General features: G+C 43.9%; 1 protein-coding gene across 2 annotated transcripts in view; it reads right to left on the bottom strand.

Moving 5' to 3' along the window:
• sertad2b (SERTA domain containing 2b) overlaps positions 1 to 18283 on the bottom strand; it is a 63954-nt gene extending 45671 nt beyond the window's left edge. For both annotated transcript variants that reach the window (XM_060831102.1, XM_060831106.1), the window contains exon 1: positions 18130 to 18283. The gene's annotated coding sequence lies outside the window, so the exon portion shown is untranslated. The remainder of the gene's footprint in view (positions 1 to 18129) is intronic.
• Between the last annotated feature and the right edge of the window lie 279 nt (positions 18284 to 18562).

Here is an 18562-nt window from a genome sequence, read left to right as displayed (position 1 = left end):
AGTTTAATTCAGATAAATGCGAGGTGCTGCATTTTGGGAAAGCAAATCTTAGCAGGACTTATACAATTAATGGTAAGGTTCTAGGGAGTGTTGCTGAACAAAGAGACCTTGGACTGCAGGTTCATAGCTCCTTGAAAGTGGAGTCGCAACTAGATAGGATAGTGAAGAAGGCATTTCCTTTATTGGTCAGAGTATTGAGTGCAGGAGTTGGGAGGTCATGTTGCAGCTGTACAGGAAATTGGTTAGGCCACTATTGGAATATTGGCAATTCTGGTGTCCCTCCAATTGGACACTGTGAAAGGGTTCAGATAAGATTTACAAGGATGTTGCCTGGATTGGAGGATTTGAGCTACAGGGAGAGGCTGAACAGACTGGGGCTGTTTTCCCTGAAGCGTTGGAAGCTGAGGGGTGACCTCATAGAGGTTTATAAAATCATGAGGGGCATGGATAGGATAAATAGACAAAGTCTTTTCCCTGGGGTTGGGGATTCCAGAACTAGAGGGCATAGGTTTAAGGTGAGAGGGAAAAGCTATAAAAGAGACCTAAGGGGCAACCTTTTCACACAGAGGGTGGTACGTGTATGGAACGAGCTGCTTGCTCTCCCTCTCCCCTCCCCTCCTTCCCCCCACCCTCCCCGGTTTACTTTGCTGTTGTGTGAAGTTAGAGAAATACTGTGCCATGTTCAAAAACAGACAATGCGCTATATTTCATTGCATTTATACAACTCCAGAAATGTCATGAAATTTCATGTGGCTGACATCTCCCCACAGCAGGACATGTTAATACAGATGACCAAAAGCTTGAAAAATGAGGCAAGGTTTTGGGAGACAATATTAGGAAATTACGACCTGGGCAGCTAAAAGTAAGGCTCATTTCCCACAGCTAGGAGCTGATCATCTTTGGATAGATTTTCTGCCACTCAACCACTCCTATAATGTAAGTCCATGGGGCTTATTAATGGTTAATCCTTCACCATTTAAGGTCAGTAACTCTTTGGCAGAAACAGCACTAATTTACTATTGTGTGTTGAACAAATTAAATTCAGTTGGGATTTCTTTATAACTCGTTTATGGGATTTGGACATCACTGGGCATCATTTATTGTCCATCCCTAATTGCCCAGAAGGCAGTTAAGACTTAACCAAATTGCTGTGTGTCTGGAGTCACCTGTAGGCCAGACTGGGCAAGGAGGGCAGCTTCCTTCCTAAAAAGGACACTAGAGAACCAGGTTAGTTTTTACTATAATCGATTTTGGTTACATGAATGTTACACTGCTCCATATTCCAGACTATTATATTCAAATTTCACCATCTGCTATGTGAGGATTCAAACTCCTATTCCTAAAAGCTTAACTGGAGTTTCTGGAATGCTGGATTCCCACAACCACAATAACATTAGGCAAAAGACACATCTCCTGAATGACAGTAGCTATGCCTACACTATGGGGCGGCATGGTGACTCAGTGGTTAGCACTGCTGCCCCATAGCACCATGGTCCCAGGTTCGATTCCAGCCTTGGGCGACTGTCTGTGTGGAGTTTGTACATTCTCCCCGTGTCTGTGTGGGTTTCCTCCAGGTGCTCCAGTTTCCTCCCACAGTGTGATTGGCCATGTTAAATTGCCCGTAGTGTTAGGTGTCAGAGGGAAATGGGTCTGAGTGGGTTACTCTTCAGAGGGTCGGTGTGGACTTGTTGGGCCAAAGGGCCTGTTTCCACACTGTAGGGAATCTAATCTAAATTTAGATAACTGCACATTCTAGAGCTGACTAACTTTGAACAACTTCTTAGAACTAACTCACTCCTCCCAATTACTAGTCTTTCCCAGAGACAGACATTTATCTTTCAGCAGGCAGAGCTATTCCAAAGTTTCTACATTAACCCTTTCAGGCCAACCGTCTGATACAACAGTCACTCAGGATGAAGATTGAGCACAAGGGGCCAGAGGTGGAGAAGGACGGACCTCCCTTAGGGTGTCACTCACACACCCAGCAGGTGGCAAAGCAGGTCACTATTTCAGGATGGATCAGTCAGAAATCTCCACAAAACTAAAGACAATGTGAAGACAAAGTGCACAAATAAATCAGACAATTTGACATTCAATTGCATGATCACTAAATCCCCACTATCAAAATCCTGTGGGTTACTAATGACCAGAAACTAAACTGTATTGGCCATTTAAATAATGCGAAGAACTGCAAATGCTGTAGATCTGAAAACAGAAATTACTGGTGAAACTCAGCAGGTCAGACAGTAGCTGTGGAGAGAAAGTAGAGTTAATATCTAACATCCAGTGACTCTTCAGAGCTGGATGAAGAGTCATTGGAATTAAAACATTAACTCTGCTTTCTCCCCACTGATGCTGCCAGACCTGCTGAGTTTCTCCAGCAATTTCTATTTCTTATTAGCCACATAAATACAGTGGCTATAAAAGCAGGTCAGAGACTAGGAACACTCCTGCATGTAGGTCACTTCCTGACTCCCCAAAGCCAGTCCTCCATCTACCAGGCACAAGTCAGGAGTGTGAGGGAATACTCCCCACTTGCCCTGGATGGGTGCAGCTCCAACAACACAAGCAGCTTGACACCACCCAAGTCAAAGCAGTTTATCTGATTGGTACCACATCCTCTCTCTCCAATGCTGACACTCAGTAACAGAATGTGTACCAGCTACAAAACACAATGCAATACCTCACCAAGATTCCTTAGACAGCACCTTCCAAACCCATGACCACTTCCACCTAGAAAGCCGATACTTGGAAACACCACCCCCTGCAAGATCCCTCCAAGCCATTCACCATCCTGATTTGGAAAGATATTGTTTGTTTCTTTAATGCTGCAAAGTTAAAATCCCAGAACTCTGTCTCTAATAGTATTGTGGGGAAATCTATACTGAATGGCCTCGAGAAGCCCAAGAAAGCAACTAATGACCACCTTAAGGGCAATTAGGGATCTACAGAACCGATCAATGAAGTAAAATTTAAAATGTCAACTTATGAGAATTCTTAAGATCTTTTTAAAAAATTTGTCACAGATACAAGCAAATTACTACCGTTAGATTATGTTTTAGAGCAAAGCATCAAAAGTGAAGTGTGGAAGGAGTTGAACAAAAAGCCCACCACAATGTTCATGGCGGGTGAAATCTGACTGTGAGAAAGGGAGGGGAAATAGTGAAATATTACACAAGAAAATCAAACCAAAAGACATGCAATTGTAAATAACATGTTACTATAGAAACAATTTTCAGACACTGCAGTGGATAACAAATAATTGTAAATCAAACTAACCATGGTATGAAGCCTAATTCCCAGGAACAAGGGCAGCTTCAAAGAATGTATACTTTAAAACATATCTGTGTCTTTAGTGCAAATTAAAACCATACGGTTTCGGTAAAGGACACCCAATCTGTAACGCCCAAAAGACCAGCCAAAAATCTACTCCGGTGACTCAGTGTAGAGGGAGGGTTGGGTCTCTGGAGGTGATGAGCTGAACCCAAACAGCACCCCACCCCCCCCCCCCCAAACTTTCCTCCCATCCAATTCCATTTCTGCCAGCTTCAATATAAACTGTACAACAGGCTGTTAATGGTCTATCCTCCTGGACCAATATGCAATATAATCCGACAGCACCCACCCCTCACCTCACCCCTGGCCCAACTCCCAAATATCCATTTTTCATGAGGCTCAATAGACAGGGAGTGTTGGCAGATTTTGTATGCGTCTCTCAGCTCATTTACCATATTAATAATGCACTGTAGGAAAAAACTCTTTTAATGTCCTGCCAATACACCAAGTAACATTAGCTGAAAGTTGTCACCTAAAATTGCTCCCTCCCCTATCACCATCCTAAACACACTTCCAAACATCAAGAATGTTAAACTCAGAAAGCTGTCAATCCAACAATTGATGCTTTTCACAATTAACAGGGACATATTTAAAAGGTCACAGATCTGTTACATGTTTTCAAAAGGACAATGCCGGCTTAGATTCAACCTACAATAAATCTACAAGTGTTCTTTTACATTGCTGTTTGCAACAATCAAGAAAATATTTGATGAGGGCCGTTACAAGATGATATACTTGAAGAACTACTGTTGGTTGTTTATTGTTTAAGAAAGACACAGCATTCATCACAAGATGCATTCTTTCAAAGGTAGTTTACTTAAAAAAATGCAGCATAAATTAACAACTCATCAAGGTAAAACATCTCCAACAGTTAATTTCTAAAGTCAAATTAAATATTTGTTTTTGTCATTGCTTTAGAACCAATCCCAAAACATAAAACTCCATCCCAAGCTTTTCATTGATAACTACAAGAGGAAGATGGCAGATTGAAACCAGAAACAGCTGAAGAAATTAAAAATTTTCCACTTAACAATACCAAAAGCATTACTCAGATGCTTATTATTCAGATACTTCTCCATGAAAGATGTCGTCATTTGTTTGATGAGGTGCTCCCTAGAGGACCAGCACCCACTGTTCATGTTCATTGTGCACTAACTCACACAAAATAGCCTCCTGGAGTCTTAAAGTACTGCTCTTTGAAAACACACATCTGCCAATATTTTAGATTCAGGGTAACATTGATAAGGGCAATGGTGACTGGTGCTGTGACATAGGAGGCCAAAATTCTAAAGTAGTCAGACTGGATCTGAAACATTGAAACAGATCATGGAATTGAATTTATTGCCACGTGTACTGAGGCGCAGTGAAAAGCTTTGCCTCAGTACACATGACAATAAATTCAGGGCTTGCTGAGTATTTCCATGATTTGGAGGTGCCAGTGTTGGACTGGAGTGTACAAAGTTAAAGACCACACAACACCAGGTTATAATATTCTTGTTACAACCACCTGATGAAGGAGCAGCGCTTTGAAAGCTAGTGCTTCCAAATAAACCTGTTGGACTCTAACCTGGTGTTGGAGGATTTGTAACTGTGTATTTCCAACACTTGTCCCATTTCAGATTTCCACCAAATGCAGTATTTTGCTTTTATAACAGGACAGGGCTCTGCAGTTCCTGGAGCCTGTTTAACTATTCCAATTGATCATTCCCCCACCCCTCCCCCACTATTTTCAGTGCTTCTGATGTCATTCTTCAGGAATCTAGCAATCTCTGTTTTGAACCTGTTGAATGATGGATGCCTCCAAAGCTCTCTGCGAGAGAATATTCTAAAGATTCACCACATGAAGTACAAAGCTGTCCCTCATTTTCTGCCACTTATTCGGAGACTGTGCCCCCAGTTCAGGACTCACCAGACATGGGGAGGTGGGGGAACCGACCTACAGCCACACTGTCACACCTTTCAATGTTTGTAACAAGTTTCAGTGAGGTCATCACTCGTTCTTCAACATTCCAGAGAACGCAGATCCAGCGTCCCCAATCTCACCCAAGCCAATCCCACTAGCCCTGAAATCTGGCTGGTGAATCTCTGCTGCACACCCTCTGTGACAAGACAATAATTACATTAAACGACCCGGTGAGGAAAACCTGAGAATTCCTTAATTAACAGTAGCTGGGTCTTTTCTTCTTTCATGAGAGCTAAGTGTTGCTGACAAGGCCAGTATTTGCTGTCCACCCCAAATTGCCCTCAACCCGAGTCTCTCTCCAGGCCATTTCAGAGGGTAATTAACAGCCAACCACACTGCGGTGGACTGGAGTCACATCTAGGCATGAACAGGCAAGGCCAGCAGATTACCATTTTACAGACATCAGTGAACCAGATAGGTTCTTACAACAGAGCTGAAAATGTGTTGCTGGAAAAGCGCAGCAGGTCAGGCAGCATCCAAGGAGCAGGAGAGTCGATGTTTCTGGCATGATCCCTTCTTCAGGAATGATTCCTGAAGGGCTCATGCCAGAAACGTCGACTCTCCTGCTCCTTGGATGCTGCCTGACCTGCTGCGCTTTTCCAGCAACACATTTTCAGTTCTGATCTCCAACATCTGCAGACCTCACTTTCTCCTAGGTTCTTACAACAACCAATAACAGTAAATGGTCGCTGTGGGCTTGTTTTTTTTTTAAGTTTTTTTTGGTAAATTGGTGAAACTTTTTGGAGGAGAGTTTGAGAAAAGTAGAATCATCATAAAATATCAGACAGGACAATCTGGGGTACTACATTTGACCAACTAAAAGCTCTAAATGAATAAAAACCTACTTATTTGGATCTATGGTCTATTCACATAAGGAAATCACCCAGAACTGGTCTGAAAATCACTAACAGAGCAACATTGGGTACATGTTGATCCATATTCCACTCTGAAGGAATTAACACCAACAATGGTGGTGGGTTTGTCAAGTATCAGAGGCTATATTTTACCGATCCTCTCTAAACCATGGCTCAGCAAAGTTACATCCAAAAAGCAAGCACTGGTCACTGGCTCAAACAAGGGACTGCCACCCAGCAGTATACTTAACATTCGGATACTACAAGATACCTACATTATAACTGTGACTGCATTTCAAACTTCACTCACTGTGGGACAGACTGAAGATGTTAACAGTTCGATATAAAGGCACCTCTTTCACTCATTCTGGATGGTTATCACTGATTAACATGTGACAAAAATATTCAGCTGGACAACACAGCTAGCCATCAGCCCCAAAGTGAATAGGGTCTTTAAGATATTCTGAGCTGGTTTATTAAATGCATAAAAGATTCTTTTCTCTCTAAACACACAGGTTTTATTCGGACTCTGAAAGGTTCTGTATTCTTCCTGCTTATTTCTAGCCCAAGAGACACAGTCTCCCCTATCATGGCCAGCATAATTCTTTCAGTAAGGCCACGCTCTTTTGAAAATAGTTTCTCCATGTTTTCACAGGAGAGCACGCTTGCAGCACTTGCAGCAGATCATTCTTGTTTCTTTAAGTTTAAACATTTCCTGGTGGTAGAGTTTAACTGATTTGTTTATATATCAATATATAGTTGCATATTAAAATCTCTCCCTGTCCAGTCATCTCCCACTCCCACTGACAGGCTCTACTGCAGTAATATCACTGCGGTAAACAGGATGAGATGTTGTGATCCAGAATTACACAACAACAATAATATAGCTCCCTATTAAACTACTTTGTAGCTAGGATTCGGATTGAGCAATATTTCCGAGAGCTGCCCTTATAGGAACTTCCCTTCAATTACCAGCTAGTCATCCCTACTATACATTTCAGAGATGTGCCTCCCAGTAAAACACAAGCTCTACAAATTCTGGTTACTTAAATGTTTCTATAACAACTGAAAGTAAATTTACTTCCCAAAATTAAAAGTCCCAGGAATCACTCAAGTCACTTAGTAAAGCAACGGCTCCCACACCTTCACCCCTAACTGTGTGCTTGGACGCAGGGCAGCTTTGCCTTTACATTTTATAGAAGTTTAGGATCTCATTAGTCTTGGATGGATTAGTCAATACCCTTTCACTTCTAAAATCTAGGTTCGCTGTCATACGGAGACTGATCCTGTGATAGTCACATCTCAATCTCACGGCTGCAAGAGTAATAACCCATGTGGCCTTGATTGTTCAGTTCTGAATGGGTATAGGCCCCTAAAACAAAATTGTTCTCTAATCTGCAATCTTCCCGAGAGAGAAAATAAGGTGCATGGTCAACAGGATTCTTATCCCCTTTCTCAGAATCAACATTCTTAATACCCAGACTCCTCTCTTTTCAGTCTTTCAAAACCCAGGTTGACGAAATGGCACAACAGCTGGTGATGCCCATGAGTGACCTTCTGCAGTCTGCTCCTGACCATTTCCAAAATTACTGTTTGGAAGTGCAGAGCTGAGTCAAGGTAACCTCCTGCCAATATCTTAAGCATAGAACTACACGTATAAATTGTTTTTGTTTTTCACAAATGAGCATATGAATTAGAGACAGGAGTAGGCCATTCAGCCCATCGAGCCTGCTCTGCCTTTCAGTAAGATCATGGTTGATCCGACTGTGGCCTCAGCCTTACTTTCCCCCATTGCCAATAGCCACAGATTTAAAACAAAGTCAGTCAGTCTACTTTGGGATTTTATCATTTTTGACAATTTTATTTATCTACAACCTCAACAATTTCTTAATTTTGATTTAGGTATGACTGTAATTCCATTCAGCCTTATATATTACTAGCCAATTTGATTAAAAAAGTTTGTTTAAAAATACAAATGTCTTCATGCACCATCTTTACTCTTGCATTTCTAGCCTCAAGTACTTAACACTAGACTGCTCGACATGTATTTAAATGAATAAATGCTAGGGACAAGACTTTGTATTCATTTACTCAAGCAACTATTTTGTTATTTATTATGTTACAATCACTATCTCAGAGGCACTTAATGACACAAGACAAGTTGAAATGGTCAGATATCTATAACCAGGCAACACGCATTGTTCAAAAAACTGCACAGTTATTATTTTTCAAAATGCTACTAGCCTTATATCTCAAGTTTCCAACAACCAGTCGTCTTCACTACACTAGACAACTCAGGGCAGAGACTGTGAATAGGTAAAAACAATGACTGCAGATGCTGGAAACCAGATTCTGGATTAGTGGTGCTGGAAGAGCACAGCAGTTCAGGCAGCATCCAAGGAGCAGGAAAACCGACATTTCAGGCAAAAGCCGAGTTGCTGTGCTTTTCCAGCACCACTCTACTCCAGAGATGGTGAATAGTTTAGCAGGTACATAATAGCAACACTGTTAATGATCATACTTTTTAAAAGTTTAAAATAAAACCATTGCAAGGACAATCTTTATCCTAATAGAGTCATAGAGATGTACAGCATGGAAACAGACCCTTCAGTCCAACCCATCCATGCCGACCAGATATCCCAATCCAATCTAGTCCCACCTGCCAGCGCCTGACCCATATCCCTCCAAACCCTTCCTATTCATATGCCCATCCAAATGCCTTTACAATGTTGCAATTGTACCAGCCTCCACCACTTCCTCTGGCAGCTCATTCCATACACGTACCACCCTCTGTGTGGAAAAAGTTGCCCTTTATGTCTCTTATATATCTTTTCCCTCTCACCCTAAACCTATGCCTTCTAGTTCTGGACTCCCCCACTCCAGGGAAAAGATTTTGTTTACTTATCCTATCCATGCCCCTCATAATTTTATAAACCTCTATAAAGGTCACCCCTCAGCCTCCAACGCTCCAGGGAAAACAGCCCCAGCCTGTTCAGCCTCTCCCCGTAGCTCAAATCCTCTAACCCCAGCAACATCCTTGTAAATCTTATCTGAACTCTTTCAAGTTTCACAACATCTTTCCAATAGGAAGGAGACCAGAATTGCACGCAATATTCCAACAGTGGCCTAACCAACATCCTATACAGCCACAACATGACCTCCCAACTCCTGTACTCAATACTCTGACCAATAAAGGAAAGCATACCAAAAGCCTTTTTCACTATCTATCTACCTGTGACTCCACTTTCAAGGAGCTATGAAGCTGCAGTCCAAGGTCTCTTTGTTCAGCAACACTCCCTAGGACCTTACCATTAAGTGTATAAGTCCTGCTAAGATTTGCTTTCCCAAAATGCAGCACCTCTCATTTATCTGAATTAAACTCCATCTGCCACTTCTCAGCCCATTGGCCCATCTGGTCCAGATCCCATTGTAATCGGAGGTAACCTTCTTCGCTGTCCACTACACCTCCAATTTTGGTGTCATCTGCAAACTTACTAACTGTACCTCTTATGCTCACATCCAAATCATTTATATAAATGATGAAAAGTAGCGGACCCAGCACCGATCCCTGTGGCACTCCACTGGTCACAGGCCTCTGCATCCATGTCGTTCTCCTTGTATTCCATGAGATTCAATCTTGCTAATCAGTCACAATCTCATTATTACATCAATGTCCAACATTGGACAAAATGAGAGACAGCCAAAACTGTGATCAAGCAGCTCTTTAGAAAGATTTTCTTGACTTAACTAGGATTATTCACATCAGTAGTTTCAGAAAGAAGATTTGATGCTACACTGTTTTATAATGTTCTTGTAAAGCCCTGTTCGGGTGGTTTATTACAATAAAAGGTGCCATACATTTTTAAAACATTGTGTGCCCCTCACCCTCCCTCCCACTAACACAATTCATGTTGCTCAATATGCACCAAAGACATTCAGAATATTACAATGAATCTGGCAATTCCCACCTCAAAGTCAGTACTTTCCGAGTCTGCCATTGGCGGTGGCAGGAGCTAAATCTACTGTTCCACAGATGGTTAGTTTACAAACTGATGGATTTACTGTGAAATCCCATTCTGTAAAAGTATTCCAAAATGGAAATGGCTAAATAAACGTTTAATCTCATGTTTGCCAAAAAAGACAAAAATTATGCACGTGGCATGATTTGAACAGACAGAGACATCTAGAGCATTTGGAATTCTGGCACAGCGTGCCAATGCAGAGGAGTAACGTTGAAGTTCAATACATTGCTTCTTCATCAGCAATAAATACCTGTCTGCCTCTTTCTCTCGGACTGAGGAGTGTAGGGAGAGAGTGTAGGGAGAGAGTGTAGAGAGAGAGAGTGGAGAGAGAGAGAGTGTAGAGAGAGAAGAGAGCATGCGCGCACGAGGAAAGTGTAGAGAGGGTGAAAAACCAGGAACTGAACCAAAGTAACAATGATAAGTCAAGCTACACAAAAATAATGGATTTTATTGATGTACACCAATTCTTAAATTACTTTGGATCAGTAAGGGTGAACAAAGCACAAACTTCCAGACTGTGTGGGAATAAATGTGACTATAGATCAGGTCTTCAACTGTTAATGGACAAACTCACCGACTCTTTATGGGATTTCAAAAACAAAAACATCAGATGGTGTAAAGTCCAATTTTGAAGTTTAATTTATAGCAAACAAGTTAATTCCATTCATCAAAAGACAACAATGGTAGTTTATGAAGCTGTTAGCCCTTATATCAGACACAAACATTGAAAAGCTGTGTTCAGTGGCAGAAATCAGAGTCAGCTACATATCAAAGCACAAATACCCCACCCCCGCTGGCTGCAAAGAATCAGGAGCTGCTATATTGACCTGCCTGGGCAGCTATATAAATACAGTAAGAACCAATGATATATAAACAATCGTCAACACTCAAAAAAAGTTTAATTCTAATTATTTTGAAACAACGGGCTCATAAACAGCTGCAAGTTTCAACAGAGAGTTCTGGGCTGTAAGCTTCGACTCAGAGCTGCACAGTTTGGAAACAGCCCCTTCGGTCCAACTCGCCCATACCAACCAGATATCCTAGATTAATCTAGTGCCATTTGCCAACATTTGGCCCACATCCCTCTAAACCCTTCTTATTCATATACCCATCCAGATGCCTTTTAAATGTTGTAATTGTACCAGCCTCTACCACTTCCTCTGGCAGCTTGGTCCATACGCCATTAGCCTCTGCATGAAAACGTTTCTTCTTAGATCCCTTTTATATATTTTCCCTCTCACCTTAAACCTATGCTGTCTTGTTTTGGACTCCCTTACTCTGGGGAAATGACCTTGTCTATTTACCCAGTCCATGCCCTTTATGATTTTATAAACCTCTATAAGGTCACCCCTTAGCCTCCAATGCTTCAGGGAAAACAGCCTCAGCCATTTCAGTCTCTCCCTTAACTCAAACTCTCTAACCCTGGCAACACCATTGTAAATCTTTTCAGAATCCTTTCAAATTTCACAACCTCTTTTATACAGGAGGGAGACCAGAACTGAATGCAGTATTCCAAAAGAGGCCTAACTAATATCCTGTACAGCCACAACATGACTCCCAACTCCTGTACTCAACCCAGTGACCAAAAAAAGGCAAGCATATCAAACCCCTTCTTCACTACCCTGTCTGCTTACCTGAAGTTTATCATAGATTTTAAAAAAGCATAATATTTACAGAAAAGCATTTTCCAATTTCCTTTTAAGCAGGTAAAGTACAAGCACAGTGCAATTGGGAGACTGAGAGTGTAACTGGCATCCAGCAATGACTAAATAGCTAGCAAACCCATTGAGGCTATCAACCCAGATCAAAAACCAAAACTATTAAGCAGGATGAGAATGGAAAATCATCTTCGAAAGCCACCTGAAGTGATTGCTGTTTTCCATCTACTTCTCTGTACCTATTATCTCACCGATATGCAGAGTTGAAATCAATGCTTCAAAACATTTGCATTTCTTTACTGAGAGAGGTGATGAGCATTACAAATAGCAAGAGCTCACATCAATTCACACACGATAGGACTGAAGCTGGTTGGCTGAATTCAGATGTAATAGCTTCTGTTTGTTGAGAGTCACGCACACAACAGTCAATTCACCAAGTATTTGCCAAGCTTATTCATGTAGCACAGTTAGACATCAGGATACCCGAAATGGCACTTCACTGATGTATCTTAGTGTGATAAGTGATAGTTGGAACAGTCACATGGTTCACTAATGCCCTTTCGGGAGGGAAATCTGCCATGCATACCTGGCCTGGCCTATGTGTGACTCCATAGCCACATCAATGCAGTTAACTCTGAACTGCCTTTGGAAAACGGCCACTCAGTTCAAGGGGCAATTAGGGATGGGCAAGGTGTTACAGAGAGGTCAAGGTGGCAACTCCAGAACTCGGAGCTCAGGCAGATGAAGTAATTAAAATGGGATTCTCAAGAGCTCCATGTTTCTATCTGATACAAGGATGACCAGATCCATAAGTTGCTGCTGTTACTGTTTCAATGTCAGGAATTGGGTGACTGAAGACTGGTGGCTGGGGGGTAAGGGCTGGGTTGACATGACCAAGATGTGAAGGATTTTAAAACAATGATGAGAATTCTAAAATTGGGTGATTGTTTAGCCAGGTGCCAAGGAAGGTGACAGCAGAACAGAACTTGGAGCAAGGCCAGACAGTCAGCAGAGTTTGGATAACCTCAAGTTGACAGAGAGTGAAAGGTAGAAAATCCAAGTGGCGTGCACTGGAATGATCAAGTCTGGAGTTAACAAAGTAGAGATGACAATTTCAACAGCAGGTGAGTGGAGACAGGAGCTGGGGCAGAGTCGAATGAAATTACAAAGGCGAAAATTAAAGATCCTACTGATGATGTGGTCAGAATTTCATATGGAGATTAAACACAATGCCATGGTTATAAACAATTTGGTCACTGGATTGAGTACAGGAGTTACAAAAAAAGGCAAGCATATCAAACACCTAATGAGTTAAAATTACAGGAGGGAGCGCAGACAACGGTTCCTGTCTTCCCAATATCCAAATCAGAGAAATACTCTGCTGAAGCAGTATGGATTTGAGACAGACATTTAGCAGCTCCGTGACAGTGTTGTGAAAAGGTTAACACTAAAGAGTGTCATAAGCACCACACACTATGATGGTGTCACATGGACCATGAAGGAATGAGATCCTCCTCAAAGTCTCTGGAACAATGTTTATTGCATCATTGTAACCTGTAACCAGCTGCAAACATGCAATAAAATATATCTAGTTCACTCTAGCACTCTTCCAATTAGACCCAGTACAGGGAGCTGGCACTGACTATAACCCAGCCAGGATGGGAGGAGTTGTGAGTGTGGATGACAAGGTAGATCTGGGTGTCATCAGCACGTGTAAAAACTGACACCAAGTAATATCATCTGAAAACAGAGGGCTAGCATCTAAATGAGAAATAATACTGAAGCAATTAGATCACTGAGTTGTTGGATATCCATCATTGGAGTGAATTTTTTTTAAAAATCCTACCTTACAAGGGATTTGTACAAGGGGTGACCCAGTGGCTCAGTGGTTTGCACTGCTGCCTTACAGCGGCAGGGACATGGGTTCGATTCCAGCCTCAAGTGACTGCCTGCGTGGAGTTTGCATGCCCTCTCAGTGTCTGTGCAGATTTCTCAGGGTGCTCCAGTTTCTTCCCACAGTCACAAAGAGGTGCAGGGTGGGTTGGCCATGGTAAATTGCCCATACTGTCCAGGGATATCCAGGCTAGGCGGATTAGAATGGGAAATGCAAGGTGACAGGGATAGGTTGAGGGATGGATGTTCTTCAGAGGGTCAGTATGGACTCAATGGGCTGAATGGCCTATTTCCACACAGTAGGGACTCTGGATTTGATTCCATTAACAACTGTTAACTTGAGCCAAGTGATCTATTGCAAGCAGTTGATTAAATGTTATATCTAAATCTCAGTTTATCAGACAATCGACTAAAGGTCAGAGAGAGACTTCCAGGATCAGGTGGCTTGCATTTTGAACGGATTAATATCCTTACCACCTCTGGCTTTGTGGGTGGCATCTGCGAAACTGTTGGTCCCAATCTCTCCACTCAATGGGCACTTAACATAAAAGTATCTACAACCAGCAGTAGATTGATCTTAAAACAACTCCATTCATTTTGAAGGGTCCAGTGACTGTACTATCACTGAGATCAGCCTGAGGACCTTGGATGGAAACAAGAAATATAAAGTACAGGACTAGACTGGATGTGAATCATTATCTACAACAAAATTAAGCTCATACTAAAAATAAACATACAAGAGATTAATATTGACAAGACATCTCTCAATATTTAAAAACAGAATTGTTCACCACTATTCAGATACTTCTTTATAAAGAGAATCATTGGCTTTACTACAAGTTACAACAATTTTACTTTTACTATTTGGCAACTTTTTTGAACTAGAATCCCTACAGTGTGGAAACAAGCCCTTTGGCCCAACAAGTCCACACCGACCCTCCGAAGAGTATCCCATCCAAACCCATTCGCTTACATTTACCTGTGACTCGCTTGCCTAACCCACATATCCCTGCACGCTATGGGCATTTTAGCATGACCAATTCACCTAACCTGCACATCTTTGTGACTGTGGGAGGAAACCCACACAGACACAGGGAGAATGGGCAAACTCCACACAGACAGTCACCTGAAGCAGGAATTGAACCCGGGTCTCTGGTGCTGTGAGGCAGCAGCGCTAACCACTGATCCACCGTGCCATGCCAAGTACAAGATACTAATAACTGGCATACAGGAAACTCTTACAGACATTCAGTGAATCACTTGATTATAATATTACTATATTAGTTTGCACTGTCCCAGCCACTCTGAATAACTAATTAAGTTACCTGAAACTCTTCTGATCACTCTTTGAGGTTGCAGTTTGGAAACATTATATCTCTGAAGCATCTACACTTTCTCTAATTGATCATCCCCCAGTCACTGTGTCACTGGCACTGTCTCTGACTAAATACAAATACGAAGTATCCGCATCTTCACCATTACACAAATGGCTCCTTTTTCAAAATAGTGAAAAGTGCAGTTGAACTTTCACCAAAGACTTACAAACAAACTTACTTTTAACATAATTGTGAAAGTCACGTTTTAAAGTAAATCACCAGTTTTACAAAAGATCATTGAACCCCATACCCAAATCAGCAATTTAAAAGGGGTGCTTACTCAGCTGACTGTTTGAAGCTTCGGGATGGGTTACAAAGAAACCTGGTAAAAACAATGACTGCAGATGCTGGAAACCAGATTCTGGATTAGTGGTGCTGGAAGAGCACAGCAGTTCAGGCAGCATCCAAAGTGCTGCGAAATCGACGTTTCGGGCAAAAGCCCTTCATTGGAATAAAGAAGCCTATTGAAGACAGACTCTGTTTAATAACTGACAAGTGAATTCAGGAATGGAAGTTTCACTAGGACCTCTCCTCCAATACTTGCTAAGCTCTCAGCCGGTTTCTCTGAACTGCAGTTGAGCCAAAGTCCAGCTGTATTATCACCGAGTTACCCACTCAGCATCAGCCAACACCAACTCACTGTTTCAGATTAGTGACTCAACCAAGCTCGACATGATCATTTACTGGGGAGGGAGCTTACACAGCTATGTGCAGAGGGAGGGTGGGGTTGAGGGTGGAAGAGACTGTGGCAAAGGCATGTGTGTGTGGTGGGGGGAGAATGTTTGTGGAGAGTCTGAACTGTGTAGGTGTGGAGGGTGTGTGTAGAAGAAGTGGGGGTGTAGAATGTGTTGAGGGTGTGTATGTGTGTAGTGGAGAGTGGGTGAGAGGGTGGGTATGGAGATAGTGTGTGCAGGCTGTGGGTGAAAATGTAGATGGAGGGTGGGGGTGTATTGGGGGCAAGGTGTGTGTGGCAGGGAGGTTTTGGTGGTGGCAGTAGTAAAATGGTTGAGTAAAAAGGGAGGTCTGCAGATGCTGGAGATCAGAGCTGAAAATGTGTTGCTGGTTAAAGCACAGCAGGTCAGGCAGCATCCAAGGAACAGGAAATTCGACGTTTCGGGCCAGAGCCCTTCATCAGGAATGAGGAGGGGGTGCCAGGCAGGCTAAGATAAAAGGTAGGGAGGAAGGACTTGGGGGAGGGGCGATGGAGATGTGATAGGTGGAAGGAGGTCAAGGTGAGGGTGATAGGCCGGAGTGGGGTGGGGGCGGAGAGGTCAGGAAGAGGATTGCAGGTTAGGAGGGCGGTGCTGAGTTCAAGGGAATCGACTGAGACAAGTTGGGGGGAGGGGAAATGAGGAAACTGGAGAAATCTGAGTTCATCCCTTGTGGATGGAGGGTTCCCAGGGGAAGATGAGGCGCTCTTCCTCCAACCATCGTGTTATGATGTTCTGGCGATGGAGGAGTCCAAGGACCTGCATGTCTTCGGTGGAGTGGGAGGGAGAGTTAAAGTGTTGAGCCACGAGGTGGTTGGGTTGGTTGGTCCAGGCGTCCCAGAGGTGTTCCCTGAAACGTTCTGCAAGTAGGCGGCCTGTCTCCCCAATATAGAGGAGGCCACATCGGGTGCAGTGGATGCAATAGATGATGTGTGTGGAGGTGCAGGTGAATTTGTGGCGGATATGGAAGGATCCCTTGGGGCCTTGGAGAGAAGTAAGGGAGGAGGTGTGGGCGCAAGTTTTACATTTCCTGCGGTTGCAGGGGAAGGTACCGGGAGTGGAGGTTGGGTTGGTGGGGGGTGTGGACCTGACGAGGGAGTCATGAAGGGAGTGGTCCTTGCGGAACGCTGATAGGGGAGGGGAGGGAAATATATCCCTGGTGGTGGGGTCCGTTTGGAGGTGGCGGAAATGACGGCGGATGATACGATGTATATGGAGGTTGGTGGAGTGGTAGGTGAGAACCAGTGGGGTTCTGTCTTGGTGACGGTTGGAGGGGCGGGGCTCAAGGGCGGAGGAGCGGGAAGTGGAGGAAATGCGGTGGAGGGCATCGTCGATCATGTCTGGGGGGAATCTGCTGTCCTTGAAGAAGGAGGCCATCTGGGCTGTACGGTATTGGAACTGGTCCTCCTGGGAGCAGATGCGGCGGAGACGTAGGAATTGGGAATATGGGATGGAGTTTTTACAGGGGGCAGGGTGGGAGGAGGTGTAGTCCAGGTAGCTGTGGGAGTCAGTCGGTTTATAGTAGATGTCTGTGTTGAGTCGGTCGCCCGAGATAGAAATGGAATGGTCTAGGAAGGGGAGGGAGGAGTCTGAGACAGTCCAGGTGAATTTGAGGTCGGGATGGAAGGTGTTGGTAAAGTTGATGAACTGTTCAACCTCCTCGTGGGAGCACGAGGCAGCGCCGATACAGTCATCGATGTAGCGGAGGAAAAGATGGGGGGTGGTGCCAGTGTAGTTGCGGAAGATGGACTGTTCCACATATCCTACGAAGAGACAGGCATAGCTGGGGCCCATGCGGGTGCCCATGGCAACTCCTTTAGTTTGGAGGAAGTGGGAGGATTGAAAAGAGAAGTTATTCAGGGTGAGAACCAGTTCAGTCAGTCGAAGGAGGGTGTCAGTGGAAGGGTACTGGTTGGTGCGGCGGGAAAGGAAGAAGCGGAGGGCTTTGAGTCCTTCGTGATTGGGGGATGGAGGTGTACTGGGACTGGATGTCCATCGTGAAGATAAGGCGTTGGGGACCAGGGAAGCGAAAATCATGGAGGAGGTGGAGGGCGTGGGTGGTGTCCCGAACGTAGGTGGGGAGTTCTTGGACTAAAGGGGACAGAACCGTGTCGAGGTATGCGGAGATGAGTTCGGTGGGGCAGGAGCAGGCTGAGACAATGGGTCGGCCGGGGCAGGCAGGTTTGTGTAGTAAAATGGGGCAAGGTTAGGGGTTGGGTTGGGTTGGGGGATTGGGGATTATGGGTGATCCCACAGCCTCTGCATCACTTGTTCCCACTCCCCAAGCCCTCGGTCCCGGTGACAAGCCCCAACTTACCGCCCACTGGAAATGCGCTGTCCAGCCCTGAGCAGGGACGGGAGGCCGGTACACCCACTGCTTCAACCTTCACCAGTGTCTCCAACAAAATATCGTTCCGCTTTCCAAAGCTACAATACTCAGAAGATGCTGTATCTCCACAGTCTCCCCTCAGGAACACTGTATTCCCACAGTCCCCCCTCAGGAACACTGTATCCCCACAGTCTCCCCTCAGAAACACTGTATCCCCACAGTCCCCCCTCAGAAACACTGTATCCCCACAGTCCCCCCTCAGAAACACTGTATCCCCACAGTCCCCCCTCAGAAACACTGTATCCCCACAGTCCCCCCTCAAAACCACTGTATCCCCACAGTCTCCCCTCAGAAACACTGTATCCCCACAGTCTCCCCTCAGGAACACTGTATCCCCACAGTCCCCCCTCAAAACCACTGT

This window comes from Hemiscyllium ocellatum, chromosome 10, assembly GCF_020745735.1.
Source record: "Hemiscyllium ocellatum isolate sHemOce1 chromosome 10, sHemOce1.pat.X.cur, whole genome shotgun sequence".
Lineage (NCBI taxonomy): Eukaryota > Metazoa > Chordata > Chondrichthyes > Orectolobiformes > Hemiscylliidae > Hemiscyllium > Hemiscyllium ocellatum.
The sequence above is the reverse complement of the archived record's forward strand: the minus strand, read 5'-3'. Positions and strand labels throughout refer to the sequence as shown.